Here is a 25,100-nt window from a genome sequence, read left to right as displayed (position 1 = left end):
TTAACAGATACCAAAAGACTGAGATTATTCCCTGCATATCCACAGACCACAATGCTTTGAAACTGGAACTCAATCACAAGCAAAAATTTGGAAGAAACTCAAACACTTGGAAACTAAGAACCATCCTGCTCAAGAATGATTGGGTAAACCAGGAAATTAAAAATCAGTTTAAACAATTTTTGGAGAGCAATGAAATGAAAACAGATTGGGCCAAAACCTATGGGACACTGCAAAGGTGGTCCTAAGGGGAAAATACAGAGCCATCCAAGCCTCACTCAAGAGAATAGAAAAATCTAAAATGCAGTTTTTATATTCTCACCTCAAGAAGCAGGAGCTGGAACAGAAGAACAGGCCTAACCCACACATGAGAAGGGAGTTGATCAAGATTAGAGCAGAGATCAATGAATTAGTAACCAGGAGCGCAGTACAGCAGATCACCAGAACTAGAAGCTGGTTCTTTGAAAGAATAAGTAAGATTGCTAAGCCACTGGCCAGACTTATTCAAAAGAATAGGAGAAAGGACCCAAATCAATAAAATTATGAATGAAAGGGGAGAGATCACAACCAACATCAATGAAATAGGAAGGATCATTAGAAACTTTTATCAACAGCTTTATGCCAATAAATTAAACAACCTGGAAGAAATGGATGTTTTCCTGGAAACCTATAAACTACCAAGACTGAAACAGGAAGAAATTGATTATTTAAACAGACCAATTAATTATGGAGAGATTGAAGCAGTGATCAAAAACCTCCCCAAAAACAAGAGTTCAGGGCCTGATGGATTCCCAGGAAAATCTACCAAATATTCAAAGAAGAAATAATACCTATTCTCCTGAAGCTGTTTCAAAAAATAGAAACAGAAGGAAAACTACCAAACTCATTCTATGAGGCCAATATTACCTTGATCCCCAAACCAGACAAAGACCCCATCAAAAAGAAGAATTACAGACTGATATCCCTGATGAATATGGACGCCAAAATTCTCAACAAGATCCTAGCTAATAGGATCCAACAGTACATTAAAAGGATTATCCATCAAGACCAAGTGGGATTCATCCCTGGGATGAAAGGCCGGTTCAACATTCGCAAATTGATCAGTGTGATAGATCATATCAACAAGAGGNCTTACATGGGGAACTTGATCCTGAAAGTGACAGAAACCCATTAACAATTTCTAAGCAAATCAGGGACCTGGTCAGCTCCACCAGTTGTTGTGTAGACAGTGATTAGAGCCAAGAAAGAAGAATTGGACAGCACATTCCTCAATTTCATAAAAACCATCTATGAAAAGCCTACAGTGACTATCATTCTCAATGGGGAAAAGCTGAAAGCCTTTCCCTTAAGATCAGGAACACGACAAGGATGCCCACTCTCACCATTATTATTCAACATAGTACTAGAAGTCCTTGCAACAGCAATCAGACCACAAAAAGGTTTAAAAGGTATCCAAATTGGCAAAGAAGAGGTCAAACTGTCTCTCTTCGCAGATGACATGACACTCTATATAGAAAACCCAAAAGACTCCATCCTCAAACTACTGGAACTTATAGAGCAATTCAGTAGCGTGGCGGGATACAAAATCAATGCTCAGAAATCAGTTGCACTTCTATACACGAACAATGGGACTGAAGAAAGAGAAATTAGGGAATCCATTCCATTTACAATAGCACCAAAAATCATACGTTATCTCGGAATTAACTTAACCAGAGAGGTAAAGGATCTATATTCTAGAAACTTAAAAGACATTGAAGAAGGCACAAAAGGATGGAAAAATATTCCATGCTCATGAATCGGAAGAATAAACATAGCTAAAATGTCTACGCTCCCCAAAGCAAGCTACACTTTCAATGCCATCCCAATCAAAATACCAATGACATTTTTCAAAGAACTGGAACAAACACCCCTTAAATTTGTGTGGAACCAGAAAAGGCCCCGAATCACCAAGGAATTGTTGGAAAGGAAAAACAAAGTTGGGGGCATCACGTTGCCGGATTTCAAGCTGTACTACAAAGCTATGATCACAAAGACAGCATGGTACTGGCACAAAAATAGACACACAGACCAATGGAACAGAATAAAGAACCCAGAAATGGACCCTCAGCTCTTTGGGGAAATAATCTTTGACAAAGCAGGAGAAAACATCCGGTGGAAAAAAGACAGTCTCTTCAATAAATGGTGCTGGGAAAATTGGACAGGTATATGCAAAAGAATGAAACTTGACTGCTTTCTCACACCATACACAAAGATAAACCCCAAATGGATGAAAGACCTCAATGTGAGACAGGAATCCATCAAAATCCTAGAGGAGAACATAGGCAGCAACCTATACGACATCGGCCAAAGCAACCTTTTTCATGACACATCTCCAAAGGCAAGAGAAACAAAAGATAAAATGAACATGTGGGACTTCATTAAGATAAAAAGCTTCTGCACAGCCAAGGAAACAATCAAAAAACTAGGAGGCAGGCCACGGAATTGGAGAATATATTTGCAAATGATGCTACAGATAAAAGATTGGGATACATGATCTACAANAATGAACTTGTGGGACTTCATCAAGATAAAAAGCTTCTGCACAGCCAAGGAAACAGTCAAAAAAACTAAAAGACAGCCCATGGAATGGGAGAAGATATTTGCAAATGACACTACAGATAAAAGACTAATATCCAAGATTTACAAAGAACTTCCCAAACTCAAAACACGTGAAATAAATAATCAAATCCAAAAATGGGCAGAAGATATGAACAGACACTTTTCCAATGAAGACATACAAATGGCTAACAGACACATGAAAAAGTGTTCAAAATCATTAGCCATCAGGGAAATTCAAATCAAAACCAACTTGAGATACCACCTTAACACTAGTTAGAATGGCAAAATTTGACAAGGCAGGAAACAACAAACGTTGGAGAGGATGTGGAGAAAGGGGATCCCTCTTACACTGTTGGTGGGAATGCAAGTTGGTACAGCCACTTTGGAAAACAGTGTGGAGGTCCCTTAAAAAGTTAAAAATTGAGCTACCCTACAATCCAGCAATTGTGCTACTGGGTGTTTACCCCAAAGATACAGATGTAGTGAAGAGAAGGGGCATATGCACCCCAATTTTCATAGCAGCAGTGTCCACAACAGCTAAATTGTGGAAGGAGCTGAGATGCCCTTCAATAGATGACTGGATTAAGAAGGTGGTCCATATATACAATGGAATATTACTCAGCCATCAGAAAGAATGATTACACAACATTTGCAGCAACATGGATGGGAATGGAGGAGATTATGCTAAGTGAAATAAGTCCAGCAGGGAAAGACAATTATTATATGGTTTCATTCATTCATGGAACATAAGAAACAGGAAGATCGGTGGGAAAAGGAAGGGAAGAATGAAGTGGGGGGTAAACAGAAGGGGGAATGAACCATGAAAGACTGTGGACTCTGGGAAACAAGCTGAGAAGAGGGGAGGGGGGTGGGGGTTGGGATAGGCCAGTGATGGGTATTAAGGAGGGTACATATTGCATGGTGCACTGGGTGTTATATGCAAATAATTAATCATGGAACATTGCATCAAAAACTGGGGATGTACTGTACGGAGACTAATATAACAAAATAAAAATTATTTAAAAAAACACTAATTCAAAAGGCAAAAAAAAAAGATTCTGTCTTTAAGAAATAAGTAAGCTTTTTTTGAAGATTTCTAAACTTTATTTATTCGAGAGAAAGAGACAGAGAAAGCACGAGCAGGGTAGGGGGAGGGGGTAGAGGGAGAAGGAGAGGGAGAAACAGACTCCTCACTGAGTGGGGAGCCAGATGTCAGGCTCAATACCAGGACCTTGAGATCATGACCTGACCCAAAGGCAGACGCTTAACTGACTGAACCATTCAGGCACCCCAAGAAATAAGTACACTTTAATAAAAGTAGACTCTAGGGGCCACATGAAGTTTTGTTTATCCAGAGGCAGTGGAGTATATTGTCTCCGGCCCAGAAACTGACAATACCATTTTGGGTTTTCAAGCTCAATGGCAAGCTGAATTACTATCAGTGAGCTAGTCTCACTTCTCTGTTTTTTTCTTTCTCATGGGTGTTCACCCCTCCCCAGGTTTCTTGGCATCAAGACCAACTAGATTGAGCACTCTCAGATTTGCACAGAGCTATCTTTGTATCAGAATATATACATATATAATACATAATAAAATACATAAAACTTTATAAATATGTAAAAGTATGTATATATGTGTGTATTTATATAACAGCTGTGTTATACAGACTTTGAGCTTTGTAAAATATGGAATCGTAAGACAGACATGACTGCTGTTGGAAATACTGATAGAATATAAATTTGTACCTGATGCAAATTGCAAATCATTTACCATATAAATGAACTTGCTCTGTTTGTTTCTTTCTCCTTTTCCCACTTCTAAGCTTTGCGCAGGGGCACTATAGTAGCCAATGAAGTTTATCCGAGGCACGATTATTGCTAATTGAAAACTTTTCCTTTTCCCACTTCTCTCTGTCTTCTTTTCTCTGAAAGTATAAAACCTGATGTAATTTCTGGTGTTTGAAAGTAATATACTCGGAGTTTCTCACCACTGCAGTGATTTGTAAAGAGCTTGTATTACTAAAAGTGCTTCTAACAATTTCTACCCCTATAAAGAACATACAGATTTTTTTAAATTTTTGGTAATAATGTCTACTTCATGAGATTACTGTAAAAATTACATGACATATTTATAAAGTACTTAGTATTCAATAAATAATTATGATTTACCTAATACTCCACTTACTTAATATGTAGGTACTGAAATACAAACCCAGGCTCTGCCATTTCCGTCATTTGGGCAAATTCATTTTCTTTTTGGTACTCAGCTTCCTTACCTATACAAAAAGGAAATAATATAGTATCCACCTCACAGGTTTGTTAGCTCTCTGGAGCCTCTCTTATAAAGGCATTAATGCCGTGCATGAGGGCTGTACCTTCAAGATCCAATCACTTCCCAAAAGCCCCACATCCTAATACCTCATATTGGGCTTTAGGATTTCAACATATCTGAATGGGGGGGCATATTTAGACCATAATATATACCCTAAATACTGTATGGAACATATTTATACTATAAAAGTATTTGCTGTTTATCTGAAATTTAAATTTAACGAGGCATCCTGTATTGTTATTTGCTAAATCTGACCACTCTACACTCATCTATATCCAGTTCTAACAGGCTAAATTATAGTGGGATGGACATTCACTTTAGAATATCATCATGATGAATTCTGTTTTTCTTTGGCCTTATTCACTGGCAGGGGGAGCATGTGGCAGGTAAGGAAGACAAAGCTAAAGCACAGAGTTTCCTGTTGCATTCCCAACCTTACAGGAGCTAATTTCTTCGTATAACTGAGATTGTCTTGGATTCTCCTCATTTTGTTATGGTTTGTTCCAAACCTTTCTTAACACATAAATACCTCACAACAAATAATGCTACCAAATTTCGTAATTTTAATGTCACTGTTTTCTATTTTCTTCATGCCAATGACTTTTTCCTTTTAAGGTCTGTATGATTTCAAAAAGTCTCTGAGATCTTAATAATAGGGCCAAATTGCCACTTTCCTTATGCTTTCACACATACATTTGACAACGTTTCTATCTTCCTGAAAGATGTTAGTTAAAAGACGGTTTTTATAGTGTTCTTTCTTAGAGTTAAATATATGGGACTTTCCTTATGCTTTCACACATACATTTAGAAACGTTTCTATCTTCCTGAAAGAAGATGTTCATTGAAAGACAGTTTCTAAACTGAGGGCTACTGGAGGAAAGGTGGGTGGGAGGATGGGATAATTGGTGATGGGCATTAAAGAGGGCACATGATGTGATGAGCACTGGGTGTTATATGCAACTGATGAATCACTGAACTCTACATCTGAAACTAAAGATGTTCTATATGTTGGCTAATTGAATTTAAATAAAAATAATAATAGGGCCAAACTGCAAACGTAATAATCATCATCTCTGGAACACTGAGAAAGTGTCTCAAAAGACAAAAGTCATGTACGGCCAAGTGTGCTGGGAACTACCAGGAAGCAGGCCTTAGAATACGGGTTGAAACTCCAATGTCTGCGGGACTACACAGGTAGTGTTAAATGAGTTGAGTCAGCTGTGGAATAGAATCTGCTCACTTTATGTGGAAGGGAATGAGGAAAACTGGAAAGCGGACACCTCAACAGAAAGGCCCTGTGTTGCCACATTTTTTTTTCAAGAGAAAGCAAAATTCCTGATTTTTATGTGATATCCTCCCACTGACAATTTTAATTTATAAAACATTGTGCAGACCTAACACCATATACCTATAAGAAGAAGCTTTATGGAAGCCTTGCAAGCCTTGCACCCAGCTTCCAAAATTCAAGTTCCTTGAGCCTCAGTCAATTTGGTTTTGAGAGATGCTTTAGGCAGCTCAACAGTAACTGAAATTTTCATTACTGGTTAATGTTGTAATTGATTTTGAATCTTATAGAAACAGTTTCTCATTGAACATAAACCTGCCATTCAGCATTTCGGTCAGAGGCAGTTCTGTTTTTTGAAACTTGGTTAGTGGAAACCACAGGTCTGTCCTTTTATTCCTACCCATTCACAGACAACTAAGGAAAATGGCCATTATGTAGATGCTGAGCTGTGTAAAAATGCACATTTTTAAACAAAGATATTTCACAGAAGCTTTCTTTTTTATTAAATTAATTGAATATTACACCCTTGGCTTCTGTAAAACATAATGTTTAGATTACAAATGTAAAACCCACAGTAGTGTCATTCTAGGAATATAAACTATTGAATGCTTTTCAGAAAAATATCTTTACTGTAATCATTTTTCTTTATACTTCCTGCAAAGTCATCTGAAATGCATTCTTTGGGATGGGTAAATCATCCCCTACTATAGCTAGTACTTGGTCATATGATTCATGTGGTTTTGCACTGCTTGGGTAAGAAATCATTTAAAGTGCTGAGAATGGTTGAATGTAGCATGGAAGTCCAACATGGGAATTCTGGCTGCTGCTTTGATTACTTAGGTCTCTGATTAATTGCTCAGATAAATAGATAGATATGCAATTACTTTGAGCCAAGGCAAAAGAAAAAATCCTTTCTACCACCTGATGAGGAAACACAATAAGTTATGCCCTTAGAAACTGCTGTTACTCAGTCAAAGCCTCCAAGTTCAGAAGGTTTTTTTTTTAAAGAAATGAAATGTTGCAGCTAAAGATGAGTTTTTAAATTTTTTATCAATTTTACCAAAAAAAGAAAAAAAACTAAATGGAAGTTTTAAAGTCACTTCACACTAATACTAGGATAATTCATTTGTATTCCAACTATCTTTATGTTAAGTTGGGAAGATTACAGGTTTTGAAATAAATCAGATCAATGGGTTCAGATCTGTCTCTTAGTGGACCTTGGGCAATGTCCATTAATGAGTCTAAGCCTCAATTTCTTCATCCATAAAATACATACCTGTAGTATTCTTAGAAGGATTAAATGAGATAAAGTACAATGTTTACTTAAGGCCATCATTTATATCCCCATACATATTTACAAGGTGCCACTCTCCACGAAATAAATGTACCTAGAAAATGGGTTACCTCTAAATTAAAAAAAAAAAAGCTCACAAGATTGAGTGAAACTATATTTAATGAAATTTCTCATTACATAATCATACCTGATTTACTCTTCATGTTCAGTATTATCTGCCATGTGCCCAGAATATATCATATTATATTTACTATTATAATAGTATATTATAAATATTTTATAATTATATATTATAAATATTTACTATTAAAGGAAAACTATTTCTCTAGTCACATCATTTCTGACATCAAATTGGGGGGTGGGGATCAACCAATTTTCCAATTCTCTGAACACCAAGCAGGTGTTCTATAATTTAATTCAACTCTAACACTAACTACCTGGAGTAAGTGTCTAACTCTACAGGTTTAAGGGCTCAGTCCCACAAGACTGCCCTCACTTTCAGATGCCAACTGCAACTAATGGGTCCCCAGGGTACCCACACTTCTGTCCAACTTGGCTACCAAATTGGGGGTTCCCATAATCACCCCTCAGTTATGATAAATTGCTAGAATGGCTCACAAAAGTCAGAGAAACATTTACTTACATTTACCAGTTTATTAGGAAAGATACCATAAAGGATAAAAATAAACAGGCAGATGAATAAGTACATTGGACAAGGTCCAGAAAGGTATAGAGCACAGAAACTTCTGTGCCAAGGTAGTTGGCATGGGCCACCTCCCTGGCCTGTGGATGTGTTTACCAACCTGGACTCTCTCTGAACCCTGTTGTTTAGGGTTTTTAAGGAGGTTCCATTACTTAGGCATGCTTGATCAAATCACTGACCATTGGTGATTAACTCAATCACCAACCCCTTTCCCCTCCCCAGAGGTCAAGAGGTGGAACTGAAAGTTCCAACCCTCTAAACATACTTCGGTCATTTTGGTGACCAGCCTCCATCCTGCAGCTACCCAGGAAATTGAAACCATCAGTCATCTCATTAGCACAAAAAGATACTCCTATCTTTTAGGAAATTACAAGGGCTTTAGGAGCTCTGTGCCAGGAACAGAGACAAAGACAAAATGAATACACCTTTATTACATAATAATATCACAGCACCAGCCCTAAGGAAGAGCCAGGGAATGTGAGGAGACAGGAAGGAACAGCAAGTCAATATCCTAGAGCGTAGCTTAGTAGAAGACACCTTTCTCCAAACAATTCCAAGTGTTTTGTGCTATATGGGCTTATACCTTTCAAGCAAGCAAGGTATAAAAGTAAAGTTTAAGGTCAGAATGGAGACAGAGTAGGACCTTTGCCCTTCAATTACCCCAAAAGCAAACTCAGCTAGTAGTATTTTCCTCGCACAGGAAAAACTAAGTATGAAATACACAAACAACTCAATTCAATCCAGAAATACTTAGATCACCTATAAAGTCCAAAGATACCATATGTTCCTCACATAGGCACATTTAAGGAGAGCTGGGCCATGTTTATTTTGACAGTTCTACAATTCCCAGCTGTCCAAGGGAAAGCAGTAAGAGCATGACATTCCCTGAATGGATAATGGCTGCCTGTCAGATCAATGTGCACAGAGCACACTGACTGCACGCACAGAGCAGGAGTGTTAGATGGAGAGTACTGATACCCTGCTCAGGGAGGAAGGTCTAAATGACAGTAAGTTCATTTGTTTCTCATTAATTCTTTTGACCGTTAAGGAACTCAAGTTAACTCGGGGGAAGGGGAATGTCTGGGAAGATAGGATTATAAAGCTATATAAACTGAAATCAGAATTGAACTATAGTCAAACATGGAGACAACTCAGGGAATTGACCTTTCAGTCATACCCAAAGGTCATATGGTCTCATATTCCATCTCTGGGAAAATGTGTTAGATTATATTTTCAGTTCTCCATAAATCCTCATGGCCCCAGCCCTACCATGTAGTTTCCCTCTGTGCATTGTTTTCATCTCATCCTCCATTTTTTCAATTGAAGTAGAGTTGACACACAATGTTACATTAGTTTTAGGTGTATGGCATAGTGATTCGACTACGCTATGTTCACTACAAGTACAGCTGTCACCACACATTATTACAACACCATTAATATTCCTTATGTTGTACCTTTATTCCTGTGACTTACTCATTCCGTAACTGGAAGCCTGTATCTCCCACTTCCCTTCACCCATTTTGCTCATCCCTCTACCCCTACTCCCCTGGCAACCATTAGTTTGTTCTCTGTGTTTATGGGCTGTTTCTCCTTTTTGCTTGTTTTGCTTGTTTGCTTGTTTTTTAGATTCCACATATAAATGAAATCACACAGTATTTGTCTTTCTCTATCTGACTCATTTCACTGCATAATACTCTCTAGGTCCATGCAGATTATAGCAAATGGCAAGATTTCATCCTTTGTTCTGGCTGACTAATATTCCATTGCCCTCCATTTTTAATTGCAAGGATTACCCATGTTTTCTAATGACAATTACTAAGGTATAACCTGATGTTCCAACTCATCTCCTCCTGCCAGTGCGATGCAAAGGTTATTACCTACACTGGCTGACCTTGGGTCATGGTGACTGCTCTAAATCAGCTGGCTGAAACAGAGTGACTAGGGAGGGAAGGATTAATGGTCTACACCATACCACGGCCATGGTCCTGTGTGCTGACAAGCTCGCTGACTGTGATCTACACACCATTGAAAGGTTGTGTAAAAGAAAGAGCAGTATCACCAGTCACACCAAGTCTAATCCTGATACTGTGAACAATAATAGTTACCAAAGGTAGATAGGTAGTTAGATATGATAGCTAATGTTTGAAATTTTCTTCTCCAAGTTCCACTAGGAACTTTAGAATCACATTTAAATGCAAAGTCTGAAGTTTCAAAACACATGAAATTACTTAGAGCAAAAATAAATAAGATTAGTACCCAATAACGGTCCATTGGACTTAAACTAGAAAAGCGGACATAATCATGTCCACTTGAATCATGTCCTTTTGAATTAGATAATATCAATTTGGTGAATGTATGAACCAAAATATTGAGTAAAATGAGTTCTACAAGGACTTTTTAAGGCTTTTTCTCATTCTCTAAGTGAGACCAAAAGTTTCCCAGATCAGGTAAATAAAATAAAATATACAGTGTCAGCCACATAATAACTTGTTGACCTCACATCTCAAAAGGCTGGTGACACATTCATTTGAATGTTCTGTAAATGACAACGAAAAGTGAATCTTAATAAAAATGACAGTAGCAATTACTTCCTACCAGAAGGATGATGGATAAATGAGATAGCTGGATTCTCAAGGGAATTAAAGTGAATGGAATCTGACACTTTGTCACTATTTTACTTGCCCACAGAAGGAGTGAGTTTGATGCCAAAGATTGAAACAGGTTTTTCCAGGGGAAAAGTATCACCAAAAAAAAAAAAATTCAGGACAAGTCAGAATAAGAAACGAAGGCATTATATTGATTAAAGAACAGCTCTGCTGGGTAGCTCTAAAATGGGAAAATATGGAGGTGGAGTTTTAATCACAGATTCCTTAAAGGTCATGGGAAAGCAGGCAATGATCAAAAACTGCTTTTGAACAGCTTAAAATTACAAGCATGCTCCAAACCTAAAAATTAAAAATGGGAAAGAACAAGTTACCTTTTTTATTTTATTATTTCTAAACCATCATTTAAGAATTTTTGTATTGTTGGGGCGCCTGGATGGCTCAGTCAGTTAAGTGTCTGCCTTCAGCTCAACTCATGGTCCTGGGATAGAGCCCCAAGTTGGGCTCCCTACTCAGCAGGGAGATGGCTTCTCCCTCTCCCTCTGCACCCCGCCCCACACACACACTCATGCTCACATACGCACTCTCTCTCTCTTTCAAATAAATAAATGACATTTAAAAAAAAAAAAGAACGTCTGTGTTGCTTACCTTATGGTACTAGGTATGCTTCATTCCCTACTCCCTTTTCCTTCTCTTGTCAAGATTTCACAATAGAATATTTTATCATGTTTTTAGGATCAGTGCTAAATTACCACATCTTTATTGTAACCTTCCCATATACCAATTATCTTAGTTTCATTACAACCTCTAATTCCCATAGCTGGGAGGCTGCCAAACAAATCCATTTTCACTTCCTCGCTTTAGATTTGAAAACAAACTTTTGATTATTCAAATTTGTATCTAAATGCATTAAATTCCCTTTATCATTATGTATACTACAAGGGTGATCATGACAGGTTCTTCAATGTAGCCCCAATAAGACCCAAGGCTTTAAAATGACTGACTGTGGCTAATAATATTAATTCTTTTCCTTAACAAACACACTATCTGATGCATATATCTTCCCTGCAAAATCACTTGCTGTTACAAGTTGCTTTTTCTCTCTTAAAATGTTATCTTCCTTCCTCACCATTGCTTAAAGCACTGGGTGACTAATCTTTAAAATCCTGACCTTCATTTTTTTCTACGCCTTGAAAAAATTTTATCAATAAAACACAAATGAGAAAAGAAAGATCAAAAAATAAACATTACATTATTTATGCTGATAGTAAATAACCTAGGCAGGGTGAGAAGAGAGCTGTCAACAACAGCAGCATGACCAATAACAACAGGAACCACAAATTTTTCACTAGATTTCCATCTAGTATCTGTAATTTTCTCTTTGGCTAGATATTATTTATTTAATAAGATTAACTTAATTAGTAGGCAATATTCATTAGATACCATATTGTGTACATTTCCATTTTCAGAGAACTGAAGACAAAATAAATAAATTATAGGGGCACCTGGGTGGCTCAGTCATTAAGTGTCTGCCTTCCGCTCAGGGCGTGATCCCGGCGTTGTGGGATGGAGCCCCACATCAGGCTCCTCCGCTAGGAGCCTGCTTCTTCCTCTCCCACTCGCCCTGCTTGTGCTCCCTCTCTCGCTGGCAGTCTCTCTGTCAAATAAATAAATAAAATCTTTAAAAAATGAATTAGGGGCGCCTGGGTGGCACAGCGGTTGAGCGTCTGCCTTCGGCTCAGGGCCNGGGGGGGTTGCACCTAGAATTCAGCCTTGCAGGAACTGACAAACATCTGATGCAAATATAGAAGCCAAGATGTGCAAGGGAAGTAGTAAGAAGAGGTGAGAGGAAGCTATGAAAGAAAGAAGGAATGGCAGGTGAAGGCATTTGACTTTCACTCTGTAGTGAAGGGGTTGGCAAATTTTTCTGTCAAAAGCCAGATTAGTGGCTCTTCCTCCCCCTCAGTGTCTTGAGAAGTGGTCGCTGCCCACGCGCGTCCCCTGGTATCCCTGAGCTCAGTCTTTTTCTCCCCTTTGCATGATTCCACGACCTCTGGGAACCCTAACCCAGAGCTCACCCTTCGCACGCCCCTCCTTTGGCTCCCCCGAGCTCCCAGCCATCTGCCCACCCCTGAGTACCCCCCACCTTCTTAGTCCCGAATCCCGGAACACGCCCCCTTCCCCTTATTCCAGGAGTTCGTACCGCCGAACCCCTTGCCTTCCCGCCCCCGAAGTCCGAGCTCTGTCTTCTCCCCCCCCCAAAAAAAAGCCAGATTAGTGGGTATTTTAGGCATTGCAGGACACCTCATGGTCTCTATCAAATAGCCTTCGTTTTTTTGCTTTTTTACAATTGTTTCAAAGTATGAAAACCATTCTTAGCTTGCAGGCAGTACAAAAACAGGTCAGGGGCTAGAGGACCCTTAGGCCTCAGTTTGCCAACCCCTGCTGTAGTCAATTGTTTCTCTCTATACTGCCAGAAACTCCAGGCACTAGAAAGAGAAAGAGGAACCTGAAGAGTTACCTCAAAAAGAGATAACAGAGCAGCAGTGAGGGAAAAGTTTGGAGGCCTTAAAAAAATTCACCTGGTTGCCCAGAATGGCTAGGAACGATATCACAATCCCCATTTTATTTTAGCTTTTGAACTTTGAGGTGACATATTTTGGGAAAGAATACATACGCAGGCATACATTTGGGTTTCTTATTATGATAACAAGTATTTTGATCTTTAGAATTAGTTGTTCTCCAGCTATCAAAGAAAGACTTTGCTTTCACAACCAGATCACCATGCAGTGAGCGCAATGGCCTCTTGCATTATAATTCATGGCCTCCTTTGAAAAAGCTTCTGAGTAGAAATACTATCTGAGCAATGTTTTATTCCTCCTGCTTACTGTATCCACATCACAAAATAAAAAGTCTCAAACACAGTAATGAGGGGCTTAACTACTGAGATTTTCAGGTATGCTCAGGGAACCTAAATTAGCTCACAACACATGCCAATAGCCAATGGAGACATATCTCCCTGTGAAGAGCAAGCACCACACCCATCTGGAAGACTCTCCATAGAAGATGGGGAAAAGAGGGTACTCTGCATCCACAGTTTTAGTCCTTTGCCATCTACATATCAGTAGCCAGAGGTATGGCCTTTAGGCTGACAAGGTACTCACCCTGTGGCACCAACACCCTCCCTATTGGGAGTCCAGCCGGGTGATAAAGCCCAGTCGTGCTGTGTCCTTTTGCTGCTCCTCTGCTTAAAAATCAGGGTTAAAAATAGAGCTACCCTATGACCCAGCCATTGCACTACTGGGTATTTACCCCAAAGATACAGACGTAGTGAAGAGAAGGGCCATATGCACCCCAATGTTCATAGTAGCATTGTCCACAATAGCTAAATTGTGGAAGGAGCCAAGATGCCCTTCAACAGATGACTGGATTAAGAAGTTGTGGTCCATATATACTATGGATATTACTCAGCCACCAAAAAGAACGATTTCACAACATTTGCAGCAACATGGATGGGACTGGAGGAGATTATGCTAAGTGAAATAAGTCAAGCAGAGAAAGACAATTATCATATGGTTTCACTCATTTGTGGAACATAAGGAATAGCAGGGAGATCGGTAGAAGGAAGGGAAAAATGAAGGGGGGGTAAACAGAAGGGGAAATGAACCATGAAAGACTATGGACTCTGGGAAACTGAGGGTTTTAGAGGGGAGAGGAGGTTGGGGGATGGGCTATCCCAGTGACGGGTATTAAGGAGGGCATGTATTGCATGGAACACTGCGTGTTACACGCAAACAATGAATCATGGAACACTACATCAAAAACTAATGATGTACTGTATGGTGACTAGCATATCATAATAAAAAAAATCAAGGTTTATACTCAACTCAGGCATTAAGACACCCCAATCTCTAATATGGCACTTCTACCCAAGGTATCAATTAATAGTTTCACCAGTCCACTTACGCTGTTCAATGTAAGACGCAGCTCTGATTTTTCCTGAAACTGATCTTTCATTGTGCATTTAACTAAATACCCGACGGCAGTTCTTAATGTTCTCATAAATTTATTCAACTTTTGACAACACTTTGAACTTAAACACAATGTTAAAACCTTTATTTCTGACCTTTTACCAATTGTCAGTGCCCTTACTGACCTTGCTAAATACAGCTAACACCTAGAATCTCATAACATAAAAATACCTCCTCTTTCTCAATAACTCAGTGTGATGCTATTTTCCTACCATTTGCAGTATTTCTTTTCATGTTTATCTACTTTAAATATGAATCTCATTTTAACTAATTAAAATTTTCAATAAAACCAGAAGATAGCCGTCACATATTTCTGTATATTTGGGAAGAAACAAGAGTTACAAAAATTACAGTGAAAACTTTAAAAGAACAATCAAAAACACAGTTCAAAAACTTAGAAATGAGCACAAATTAAGGAAAACATGTAATTAAAAATATGAAACAACTGTCTTCGAACATGACACAGTTACATTTTGATTACCCAGCTAAAAATCATCATATACAATAAGACTCGTTAAGACTCCTTAAGTTTCATTAGTGTCTAAGTGGGCAAATAGGTCCATGAAAAATGGCCCTACCTATTCCAAAGTTTATGTTCTTTGTTCAAAAAACAAAACAAAAGTCATAAGGTACCTACTGTACCAAGCACCAAACTAGATACATAGTACAAAAATGAAGAAAAGATGATCTGTACCCTTTTATTATAGCCAAGAGGAGGTGAAGATACCTGTGAATATAGTAAAAGAGAAGAAATTCCATAAAAATGGTATACATAAATTATTGGAGTTAACCTAAAGAAAGAAAAAAACAAAGCCTTCACAAGGTAACCTTTGAATATCTCATTTGAAAGAGTTTTATAAACTGTGATTTACTACACACATGAAATTTCTCATCCTCTATTTGTAATGAGAGGTGTCCTGGACATTCTTAGCCCAGTGATGTAAGCCGTGCACTCCCTGAGCTGTCTGCCGCGGCAGCCGCTGTGGGGGAAACTGCCTTCGTTGGACCTCTCGATCACTCTCGCTGGAAAAACAGCCACGCCTGGACGATAGGTCGTCAAACACAAGTGAGTAATGAGTTTTAAAAGTCTGCGAAGTCAGTTCAAAGAAATTAAAAGGAGATAAGCTCCTCCAAAGAGTCATTGTAATAACCTGTAAGAAAATCCCTGAGAGACCTTAATGGCCTTCAAAACAGATAGAGGATTTGGCAAATGAAATCACTAGTTCAAAAAAATAAATCCCAGCAGCTTTGCAGAAACCATTTTCCTAAAACTCTGACTTAGAGGAACTCAAAAACTTTTCTCCATAATCATAATGATCTTTCAAGTCCCTTAGTTACATGGATGTTGTCTACTGTGTTTTTTTTTCACCTTTTCCTTCTTCTCTCCATGAGAAACTGCTTTCTAGTCTTAATCCTCAAAATATTATTGCACATTAAATTTTTTTTATTTTGAAATATTATTATTATTTCGATTCAACTGTATTTATAAATTTCCCTTGGGGGGGGAGCAAAGGGAGAGAGAGAGAGTGAATCTTCAGGAGGCTCCAAGCCCAGCACCGAGCTCCACACAGGGCTCGATCTCTAGACCCAGAAATCATGACCTGAGCTGAAATCAAGAGTCAGATACTTAACCGACTGAGCCACCAAGGCACCCCAAATATCTTATTAATTGCTTTAAATCTCTTCCTGTTATTACTCTTATATTATGGTCTCTTACCTTCCAGCTCTTCTCACTCTGATTTTCAAAGTTATCCTGCAACTTCCACTCCTCTATTTGGCTCAGCACTCACACTTATAATTAATCTTTGCTTGACAATTGTACTTAGACTCCCACTTTCCCCTTCCATCAGGTGAATATGGCCTCAAGTTCCAGGATCTTATCTAATAAATTATACCTATGCATTTCTATATGCATCATCTGATCCCAAATTTTCAAAATGTATTTTCATCAGGTGTTTATCTTTTATCCAAACTATATCTTAATTATCTATTTAAAAATATTAGGAAGGAAGCATAAGAAATTTTGTTTAGTTATTCAAAGTTTTATAAAGTTTTTTGACAGCTTCAATTTTTATTATTGTTTTCAAAGAATTCAACTTGTTACTCTATGCATCACAGATAATTTTTTCTTAGTGTTCATTAAAATGATAGACTAGCTCTAATCTCTGCCTGTCTGCCATTTAAATGAAGAACTAAGTTATTTGGATCATATCTGCCATCACCTACAATGCTGAGACTCGATCAATTTGGCATTTTGAGTTATATTTATGGCAATAAGAAAAAGTGGTAATGACTCACTTCTTTTTTCTGTGGTTGTCAGATATTTCTATAGAAAGAAAAAAATATTGCACTAACTCTCATGTTGGACACTGTCATTTGCAAATACCACCCATCTAGCAATTGACAGTGTAATGAAAGAAAAAATAAGTTTTCATCACAAACTGTACTTCTTTTTCTTCTACAGAAAAAAAATATCAAAAAAAATGGCAAAAATTCAATAAGGATCAGTGGGTGGCAGAGGAATGTTTAAGTCTCTACATACAAACTAATATGTCATAAACTGAAGCCCATCTTCAGAGCTTACCAGATTTAAAAAATAATGGGTGTAAATGTCAAGGCTAGAAAATTACTATGGTTGTACCTAACTGCTTGCTGTTTCATTTTGGCTGACATAAGAACTAAAAAACTCAGAAAAGACTAATACTTCCTTCCAACAGCCAACTTTTAACAGCATTAAAGTTTATGAGACATCTGACTTACATCCTGTTTTGAGAAAAGTTCCATTAGGAGCTCAGAGAAAATGCTAAGCATGAGCTTGAAGTCCTTGCTAATGACCCTTTAATGGAATTTTACATGTTGTTGTCACACTCCATATTGACAGATTTTGACAGCTTAATAATATCCTTGATGAATCAGACTCAATTTATGCTGAAGACCTATGACTCTCTTATGTAACTAATGAAGTAATTATTGCTCCTTCCTTTGCAGGAGAAGTCTTTATGTGGTACTGTGTGATAATATAAAATCTCATGCTGTGACCCACGATAGCATCCTGAAAATTCTCCCTCCTAGAATACCATTTGTTGAGTTTTCAGTAAATAAGATACAGACATTTAGGAAGGTATTTATTGCCAAAACAAAGATAATAATTGCTAGTATATGCTAAAATGTGCTATTTTAGAATTCTTAGCTTCCAAATGCATAAAGGTAGCTGAAGTTGAAGGAAAAAGACTGAAACATTACTCATTGATATAAAATTCTTTCATAGAACTTTAAGAATATTAATCTTATATACTGAACACTGAAAGTTAATTTAACAAGTAAATTCAACTCCCCAGAAGCTTTCCCAAACTCATGTGCAGCCTCAATGTCCAATTAGAAACTCTATCAGAATTCAGCACTCAGCTTTCTTAATAAAAAATATTCTTTCCAATTCTACTTAGACTAACTTTGATCTATAACCACTTGTGTATCTACTGCATTAAAATAATACTATTAGTACCTGACAGTTGGATTGATTCACAAACAAAATCATTCTGAAATAATTTTGCTCTAAAGTTTAATCAACCAAACATCTGAGACTATTTACACTACAGTACATACAGTTGTTCCAATCTTACCCCTTTGTAGAAATGGACACTAACTGAGCTGTCGATTAATGTTATAGTTGGAACTATTCTAGACCAACGAACATAACCTAGTAATGTAAATAAACCATTCTAAGTATCATCCTAAAAAGCCAGTTTAGAGAAAGATCTATGTTATCTTGTTTCACCTGTTCATCTGCCATTTAATTGGCTTTGGTTCTAGGCAGTCTGTCAAACTGAAAACAAAGACCCCTGGAACGTTGGGTCTAGTATTTGGGGGGCAAGGGGAAGGCCAACTATTATAATCACTGTGATAATCATATACATAATACATTTTGGGTTTATAATAGAGTAAGTTACAGAAAAACTGAAAAAAAAAAATGGTCACCCTCAGAGCCCTACACAATGTCACTAAGCTTGGACTAAAAAATAACTGCAACAGAGCTCCTGACCAAGCAACCAACAGCCACACTTGGGAATGGGAGGAGGGAGTTGGATACCACCCTAAACTATACTAAACTAAACTTCACACGTTAAAGCTGAAAGGGGAAATGAAGGAGAAGGGAAGTTTCATTTATTTAGCAAATACTGTATGTCGGGTCTATACTAAGACTGTCTTAATCCATAAAAAGCTGCCTAACTCAAGGTTTAGAATGACCTTGTAAGAAAGGTAAGACTAGACTTATTTTACAGATGAGAAAACAAGATCACTTACCCAGGGGATCAGCTATGAAAGACAGAGCTGAAGCAGAAATCCAGCTCCTTTCATCCCAGAGCCATCCACTTTTTCACCAGTCTATGCTAGGGGAATTTTCCCTGGACAGAGGGGAATATAAGTTAGCGTCATCAGTCTGTACCTCCAGTGCCCACTCAAAGGTTGTCATGAGCTCTTTATTTGGTAGTTCCCCTGAGCCATGAATTTCTAGAAAGCAAAATGAACAACTTGCCTTTTGGTTACTTAATCTCTAACACCATTGTTGAACACTTTACTAGAGATTTTTTTTCCCCCTGAAGCACCCAAGAATCACTGCTCTACACCCAAATGTCACATAATACTAATGGGGCTCTAAAATCAAGTGCAAATGGAAAGGCTCTCTCTCTTATCACAACTAACTTAAGCATTACTACAGGCATAAGAATGAAAACTCTCAGTGTTTTCTATTAAAGAAAGGAAGAAAGGGAAAGAAGAAAGAAGAAAGAAAGAAGAAAGAAAGAAAGAAAGAAAGAAAGAAAGAAAGAAAGAAAGAAAGAAAGAAAGAAGAAAGAAGAAAAAGCTCTATTTTCACATTTCAGCAGTTTCCCCATAATGCAAGGTCCATGACTGTGCCATCAGTTAGAAACAACTGGCTTAAAGAGGCTTAAAGATAATCTTAATGGACATATATGATACTTGTAGGGTTGTAAAAACTAAATAGCATATCAATTCAAGACACAGAAATTTTTCTTTCTCAATTTTACTGGATGATTCATATTCCAAACAACTGAGATAAGTATAACTGTAATGTTTCCCAGAGCAAGTTTTTGTTTGCTAGAGTTTTTCTCTTAATCCAGCCAAGAAAAGGAAGTAATTAAATTTGATATAGTTTGGGGACCATGGCTAAAACTATTAAGCCCTGAAACTCCTCTTTAATGCCAAATCCAGAATGCTAAACCACAGATCTTGCCAGCATATGTCTCTTTTAAAATAAGACTGGGCAGACCAATACCCTTGAATTTCTCACTTTCCCCTTGACATCTCATCCCAATCACATCTCAGTATCCAATTAAATGCTTTCACTTACCATTAGAAGGACTGATTATTGCCAGCCTTTGCAACAGTGCTTATAGCTGCCTGACAGGCCAGCATCAGTTAATCCTACGGAGGTCTACTTCAATTTGTCATTGTCCAAAAGGTTTGATATGGATATAAATTCAAGACAGGAATGCTTAAAACAGTCAGATGGCTTAGCTCAAAGCTGAGCACAGCTGGTATATGGATGTATCATTATGGACAATCACTCAGAATCTGCTCTGGTAGTAGACAGGTGAAGTCTTGCTTCTCTATGCATACACTTGGACAGGCACCAGCACAGCCTTTTCACTAAAGCTCCATGACTTCTTCTAACATCAGCTTGCCTTCATTTCTTTTCAGAGGCTGCCATGACACCTACCCTCATAAAGCCATCCCAGAAACAAGTACCCCTTGGTTGTGATCTTCAACTAGATGTTTTTAAGCACTAGGGACAGAATGTGCTGAAATCATATTGCATCAAACAGTATGAAATTAGAGCACTTAGGACCAAGGCAGCAGCATTACTCCTTCATATTCATGAAGAGATTTTCTTTTACAGCATTTTTCATATATGATAACATCTGTGTGCACAACGTTCCCATGAGGGATACCAGTGGGAGGACGATCATCCGATTTTATACACCAGTAATGGCAAACAAAGCCCAGAGAAGAGAGCAAGGTTTTTATATTCCTTGTCCCCAGAGAGCTGGGGAAATAATTTGGGTCTTTCACGTCTTAGGAAAATCTGTGTTCTGATAAATAGAGGGCTAGCTTTGTTACTCATTAGAGAGCTTGTTTTAAAGGGGATACTCCTTTAAAAATCCATTAAATGCTTTTATATCAATTTGAAGGATTTGAATTAGAAATGAAGGAAGGCTATTAGATAGTACATGCGTTGCCTGTAGCATAAGGGAAGAAATAGCTTAACTTTTACATTCTCTAGGACTAGGGCTCTCTGCAGACTTTGGAATCGACAAATTGAGTTAATTTGTTGTACCTGTTATTTCAAATTGGCGACATGATATTTAGGTCTTCCATGGACAGAGATACAACAGTCAATCATTCATATAGTCTTTTAGGACTATTTTAAGTCTCATATGACGCTTAAAATATAATAAACCATCCAACAAATTTTAGATACTTAGAACAACATGCTATTCTAATACATGCACCAAAGTCAAAAGCACATCATTCCCATCCACCCTACCACACCCTCAGCCTTTTATGCAACTTAGCATATATTGTCACATCTCAATTGTTTTCCATAATTTATTCATTCTTCTCAGAGAATTTATAATCAGAGAAAACCATAGGCAGAGACATTGGCTAGATCTCTGATTAAATATTCTTCCCTGATAAAGGAAAAGCCCTGGTCAAAGGCCTAAGTAAAATTTAATTTTAGTGGTTTCTTCCCAACTAAAAACCTTCCTCATCTAAATTTTATAACTTTTCTTGCACGCCTCAAAGCCACATGAAAATACAGAAAGGGGGTGGTGAACATTAATAGAATGTAAAAGGATCCCAATGCAGCATTCTATGCCTCCCCTGCCCGGCTTTTCCCAACACCCACCCACCTCCGTCCTCTGGGCTGCCCCAGCCAGAGTGCATGTCTATCCGCACACACCTCCCCATTTCCATTCCATCAGCCACCACGTCCTGTAGATTGAGTCTGTGAAATATTTCTCAATTTTATCTCCTTTTCTCTAGTTCCACTTCATATCTTTAGTTAATGCTATTTTCATCTCTGGCCTAGAAGCCTGCAGTATTTTTCTAACCACAGTCCCAGACTCCAATCTCATTCCTTCCGTGAATTTTTTAAAGTAAAAATGTGATCAAATTGGCTCTGCTTAAAATCCTTCAATCATTCCCCATAACCTTCTGGAAGATAATGCTGAAACTTCTTACAGTGGAATCACAGGGCCTTCATTAACTGACTCACAGGTCATTCCAGCCTTACCCCTCTGTGCCCTTGGTGGCATCAGCCATACAATTACTCCCCCTCTTCTCTGTCATACATCCTGTCTCTGTCAACACCGCAGCTCTCACTTTACAGGATGTGTCTCCATTCTCTAGCCTAGTGAACCCGTTTTCATCCCTCAAGATAGCTCAAATTTTAAATCCCTGGTGAAGACTTCTCTATCTTTGGTACAATCTTTGTTTGCTCTTATCCCACCATATTACAATTTATAAATTTCATTCATTCAACAAATATTTATTGAGTCCCTTCTCTGTTCCAGAGCACCATAGATGTGCCTGAACACCAAGAGTAAGAAAAACAAACGTAAACTCAATCTAATGGGGTTTACAGTTTAGTGCGGGAAGACAGACCTGAACCAAACAGTCATAAAAGTATATAATTACAACTGCAGTAATTATAATGAAAGAACAATAAATACAATTACCAGAACCTGAGCAGGAGGACCTGATCAAGTCTTCAAAGTGGAGGAAGGCCTCCCTGAGGAAAGCAATTTTGAACAACTTTTAAAGGGGAAGAGTAGGGGGAAAGGAGAGAGGGAGAAAATAGAGAAAGGAGGGAGAAATCCAATTAAGTTCAAGGGCATCCCAAGCACAGGAAAGAATGTGGCTAATGACCCTGAATCAGAAGGGAATATGGGTCAGTCCTAGCCTACGTGTTGGTATATAGAATATTTCTTGGCTACAAAATAGTTCTTTTCTGTCTTCCCCAATTTAGGACTCTCTGGCAAAGTGAAAACATATATTCTGACTTAATATGGAGTTCACAGAATAATGTTAACTAAGCCAGATGATAAGGATAGAGACTCACCGTGATGTAATCAGTGTATGTATAAGGCAATTACTGTATACTTAATACTGAACTCTTACGATTCATCAACATCTTGCCCTAAGTGTCACCAGCAAATTTCTCTTGACCAGGACCTTCCTGCTGCAGTAGGAAATTGTTCTCCAGTTGCACATATGTAAGCCCTACGAATCTGAAGAAAGCTGGAATTTTTGTCTTGAATACTAAAATTCATGCAACCCTCAACTTTGTCGCAGTAGCATAAATCTGTTCTTATTTAGATATATAGCATAGAATTCAGATCTTGAAGGCTGCTTTGGAAAGGATCTAGCCTAGGCGGACATCACTAACTTATTACAACCATCTTTCCTGAAGAGCATCAATCTTTCTCATGGATCACTCCAATCAATTACTCTTAATAGACCAAAATTTCTTTTTAATTCAGATGTTTGGCATTCCAGGTCTAACCCAACTTTCTTCCTTGAAGTTGAACTGTGTAGCTGTTAAAGTGATTTTTGTTATAGTAACTTTCTAAATAAAATTTTATTTGTATTTTTCCAAACATATCTTGACTCTTCATCCATATTACAATTGATTGTAAGTGGACAGTATCTGCTTTCTGTTTGGACCACTCTGAATAATAAAAATGATTCACGAGTTCCAGAGGTTTGAGAGTAAGCATGAATCTACACCAGTGCCTGTCTGTGGGTGAGAAAGAAGACAGATGCTGCTCTTTGCTCACAAAGTAACAGCAGGGTGTCCCTTCGCTCCCCTTATCTCTTCTCCTAATGAGCTAGCCCTAAATAAAAGCAGTGCATTTCGGAATGTACTGCAACAGAATTTCTGGCTCCCTATCAAGACAAGACAAGCCAGGATCAGACTCCTAAAGAAGTCATATCCAACCTATTGGCATACATAGAATGACCTGTTTAATTACACTAGGAAGAGAACATGTGCTTAATGCTATTGGGGAGGGCTTCAGCCACAACTTGATCTGATTTGGGGGAGGTAGTATCAAGCACACGAACCAGCTAAGACAGAAAGGTATCCACCCTACCTTAAAATAAAAATCAACTGAATCACTGACATGACAATAGACTCTATTTTGTTTTATCTTAGCTTTACCTTGAAAGGACTTTAGAAACTTAACATTTTTAGTCCTTCTGGCTCTAGACATGCCCTACTTCTAATCATTCTGTGTCCTACAATCAAAATGATTTTTTTAAATCACAAGATGTTTTTATGTCCATCTCCATTTAAAATTTTTAGTGGCTCCCTTTGCTGTCAGTGGAAAGTTAAATCATTTGATAAGTCTTATCACAGTATCCATGATCTGAGCCCAGCTCATCTCTAGCTACTCCATCCTCCCCCTGTTCCCTGCTCCCCCATATTGAATCACCTTCAATTCCTCAAAAGTGATGCTGATGCTATCACTCACTTCTCGACATTTGCACATGATATTCCTTCTGTCAAGGAAACAGCGCCACCATCCCCAGTTCACTTAGCCACCTCCAGCTTCTCTGTAGGATCAAGTAATATTTCACCTCTTATAGGAAGCGTACTTGGATTTCTAAACTCAGATTCTGTGCCATTGCTACATGCTCCTATAGCAACCTGCCTCCAACACAGCAATTATGGTCTATTGGGGGTGCTAAGTTAATGGACTGTGTTCCCCCACTACATTGTAAGTCTATGAGGGCAGAGAAATTGTCTGTCCTGATCACCAATAAACACCTAGCTTTTAGTATCAGGCCAGCCACATAAAAGCTGATATGGAAATCACCAAGTTCTCCAAAATTCAGATACTAAAACTTCTCTTCAGTAAACAAATCAGTCAGATTCTCTATCTTCTGTAATTGCAGAAAATTCAAAATCTACTTGGGTTTTCTCCCCAAGTATTTGTATGAGTCTCCAAAGAAACATCCCATAAACCTGCTCCAGTTGTCTTCCATCTCCCCTCAGCCTGTTTTCTCCCCAGATCATCATTCTTCTGCCTTTGTTGCTCCATATCTACTTTTGGAGGCTGCTGTTCCATATCATTTGGCTCTCTACTGGTATATTCGTTCTCTATTGCTGCTTAACAAAGTACCACAAACTTGACAGCTTGAAACAACATCATTTATTATACCACAGTTTCTG

The 25,100-nt window shown here is 38.1% G+C and overlaps 1 non-coding gene across 1 annotated transcript; it reads left to right on the top strand.

Annotated features, from left to right (window-relative positions):
• The first annotated feature begins 4,415 nt into the window (after positions 1–4,415).
• LOC117801356 lies at positions 4,416–4,563 on the top strand. The gene has a single exon (XR_004623862.1). It is a non-coding gene; the product is annotated as a U4 spliceosomal RNA (small nuclear RNA).
• Positions 4,564–25,100: the final 20,537 nt, after the last annotated feature.

Source organism: Ailuropoda melanoleuca, chromosome 2 (genome assembly GCF_002007445.2).
Source record: "Ailuropoda melanoleuca isolate Jingjing chromosome 2, ASM200744v2, whole genome shotgun sequence".
In the NCBI taxonomy this organism is placed as follows: Eukaryota; Metazoa; Chordata; class Mammalia; order Carnivora; family Ursidae; genus Ailuropoda; species Ailuropoda melanoleuca.
This window is presented reverse-complemented; position numbering and strand designations above follow the sequence as displayed.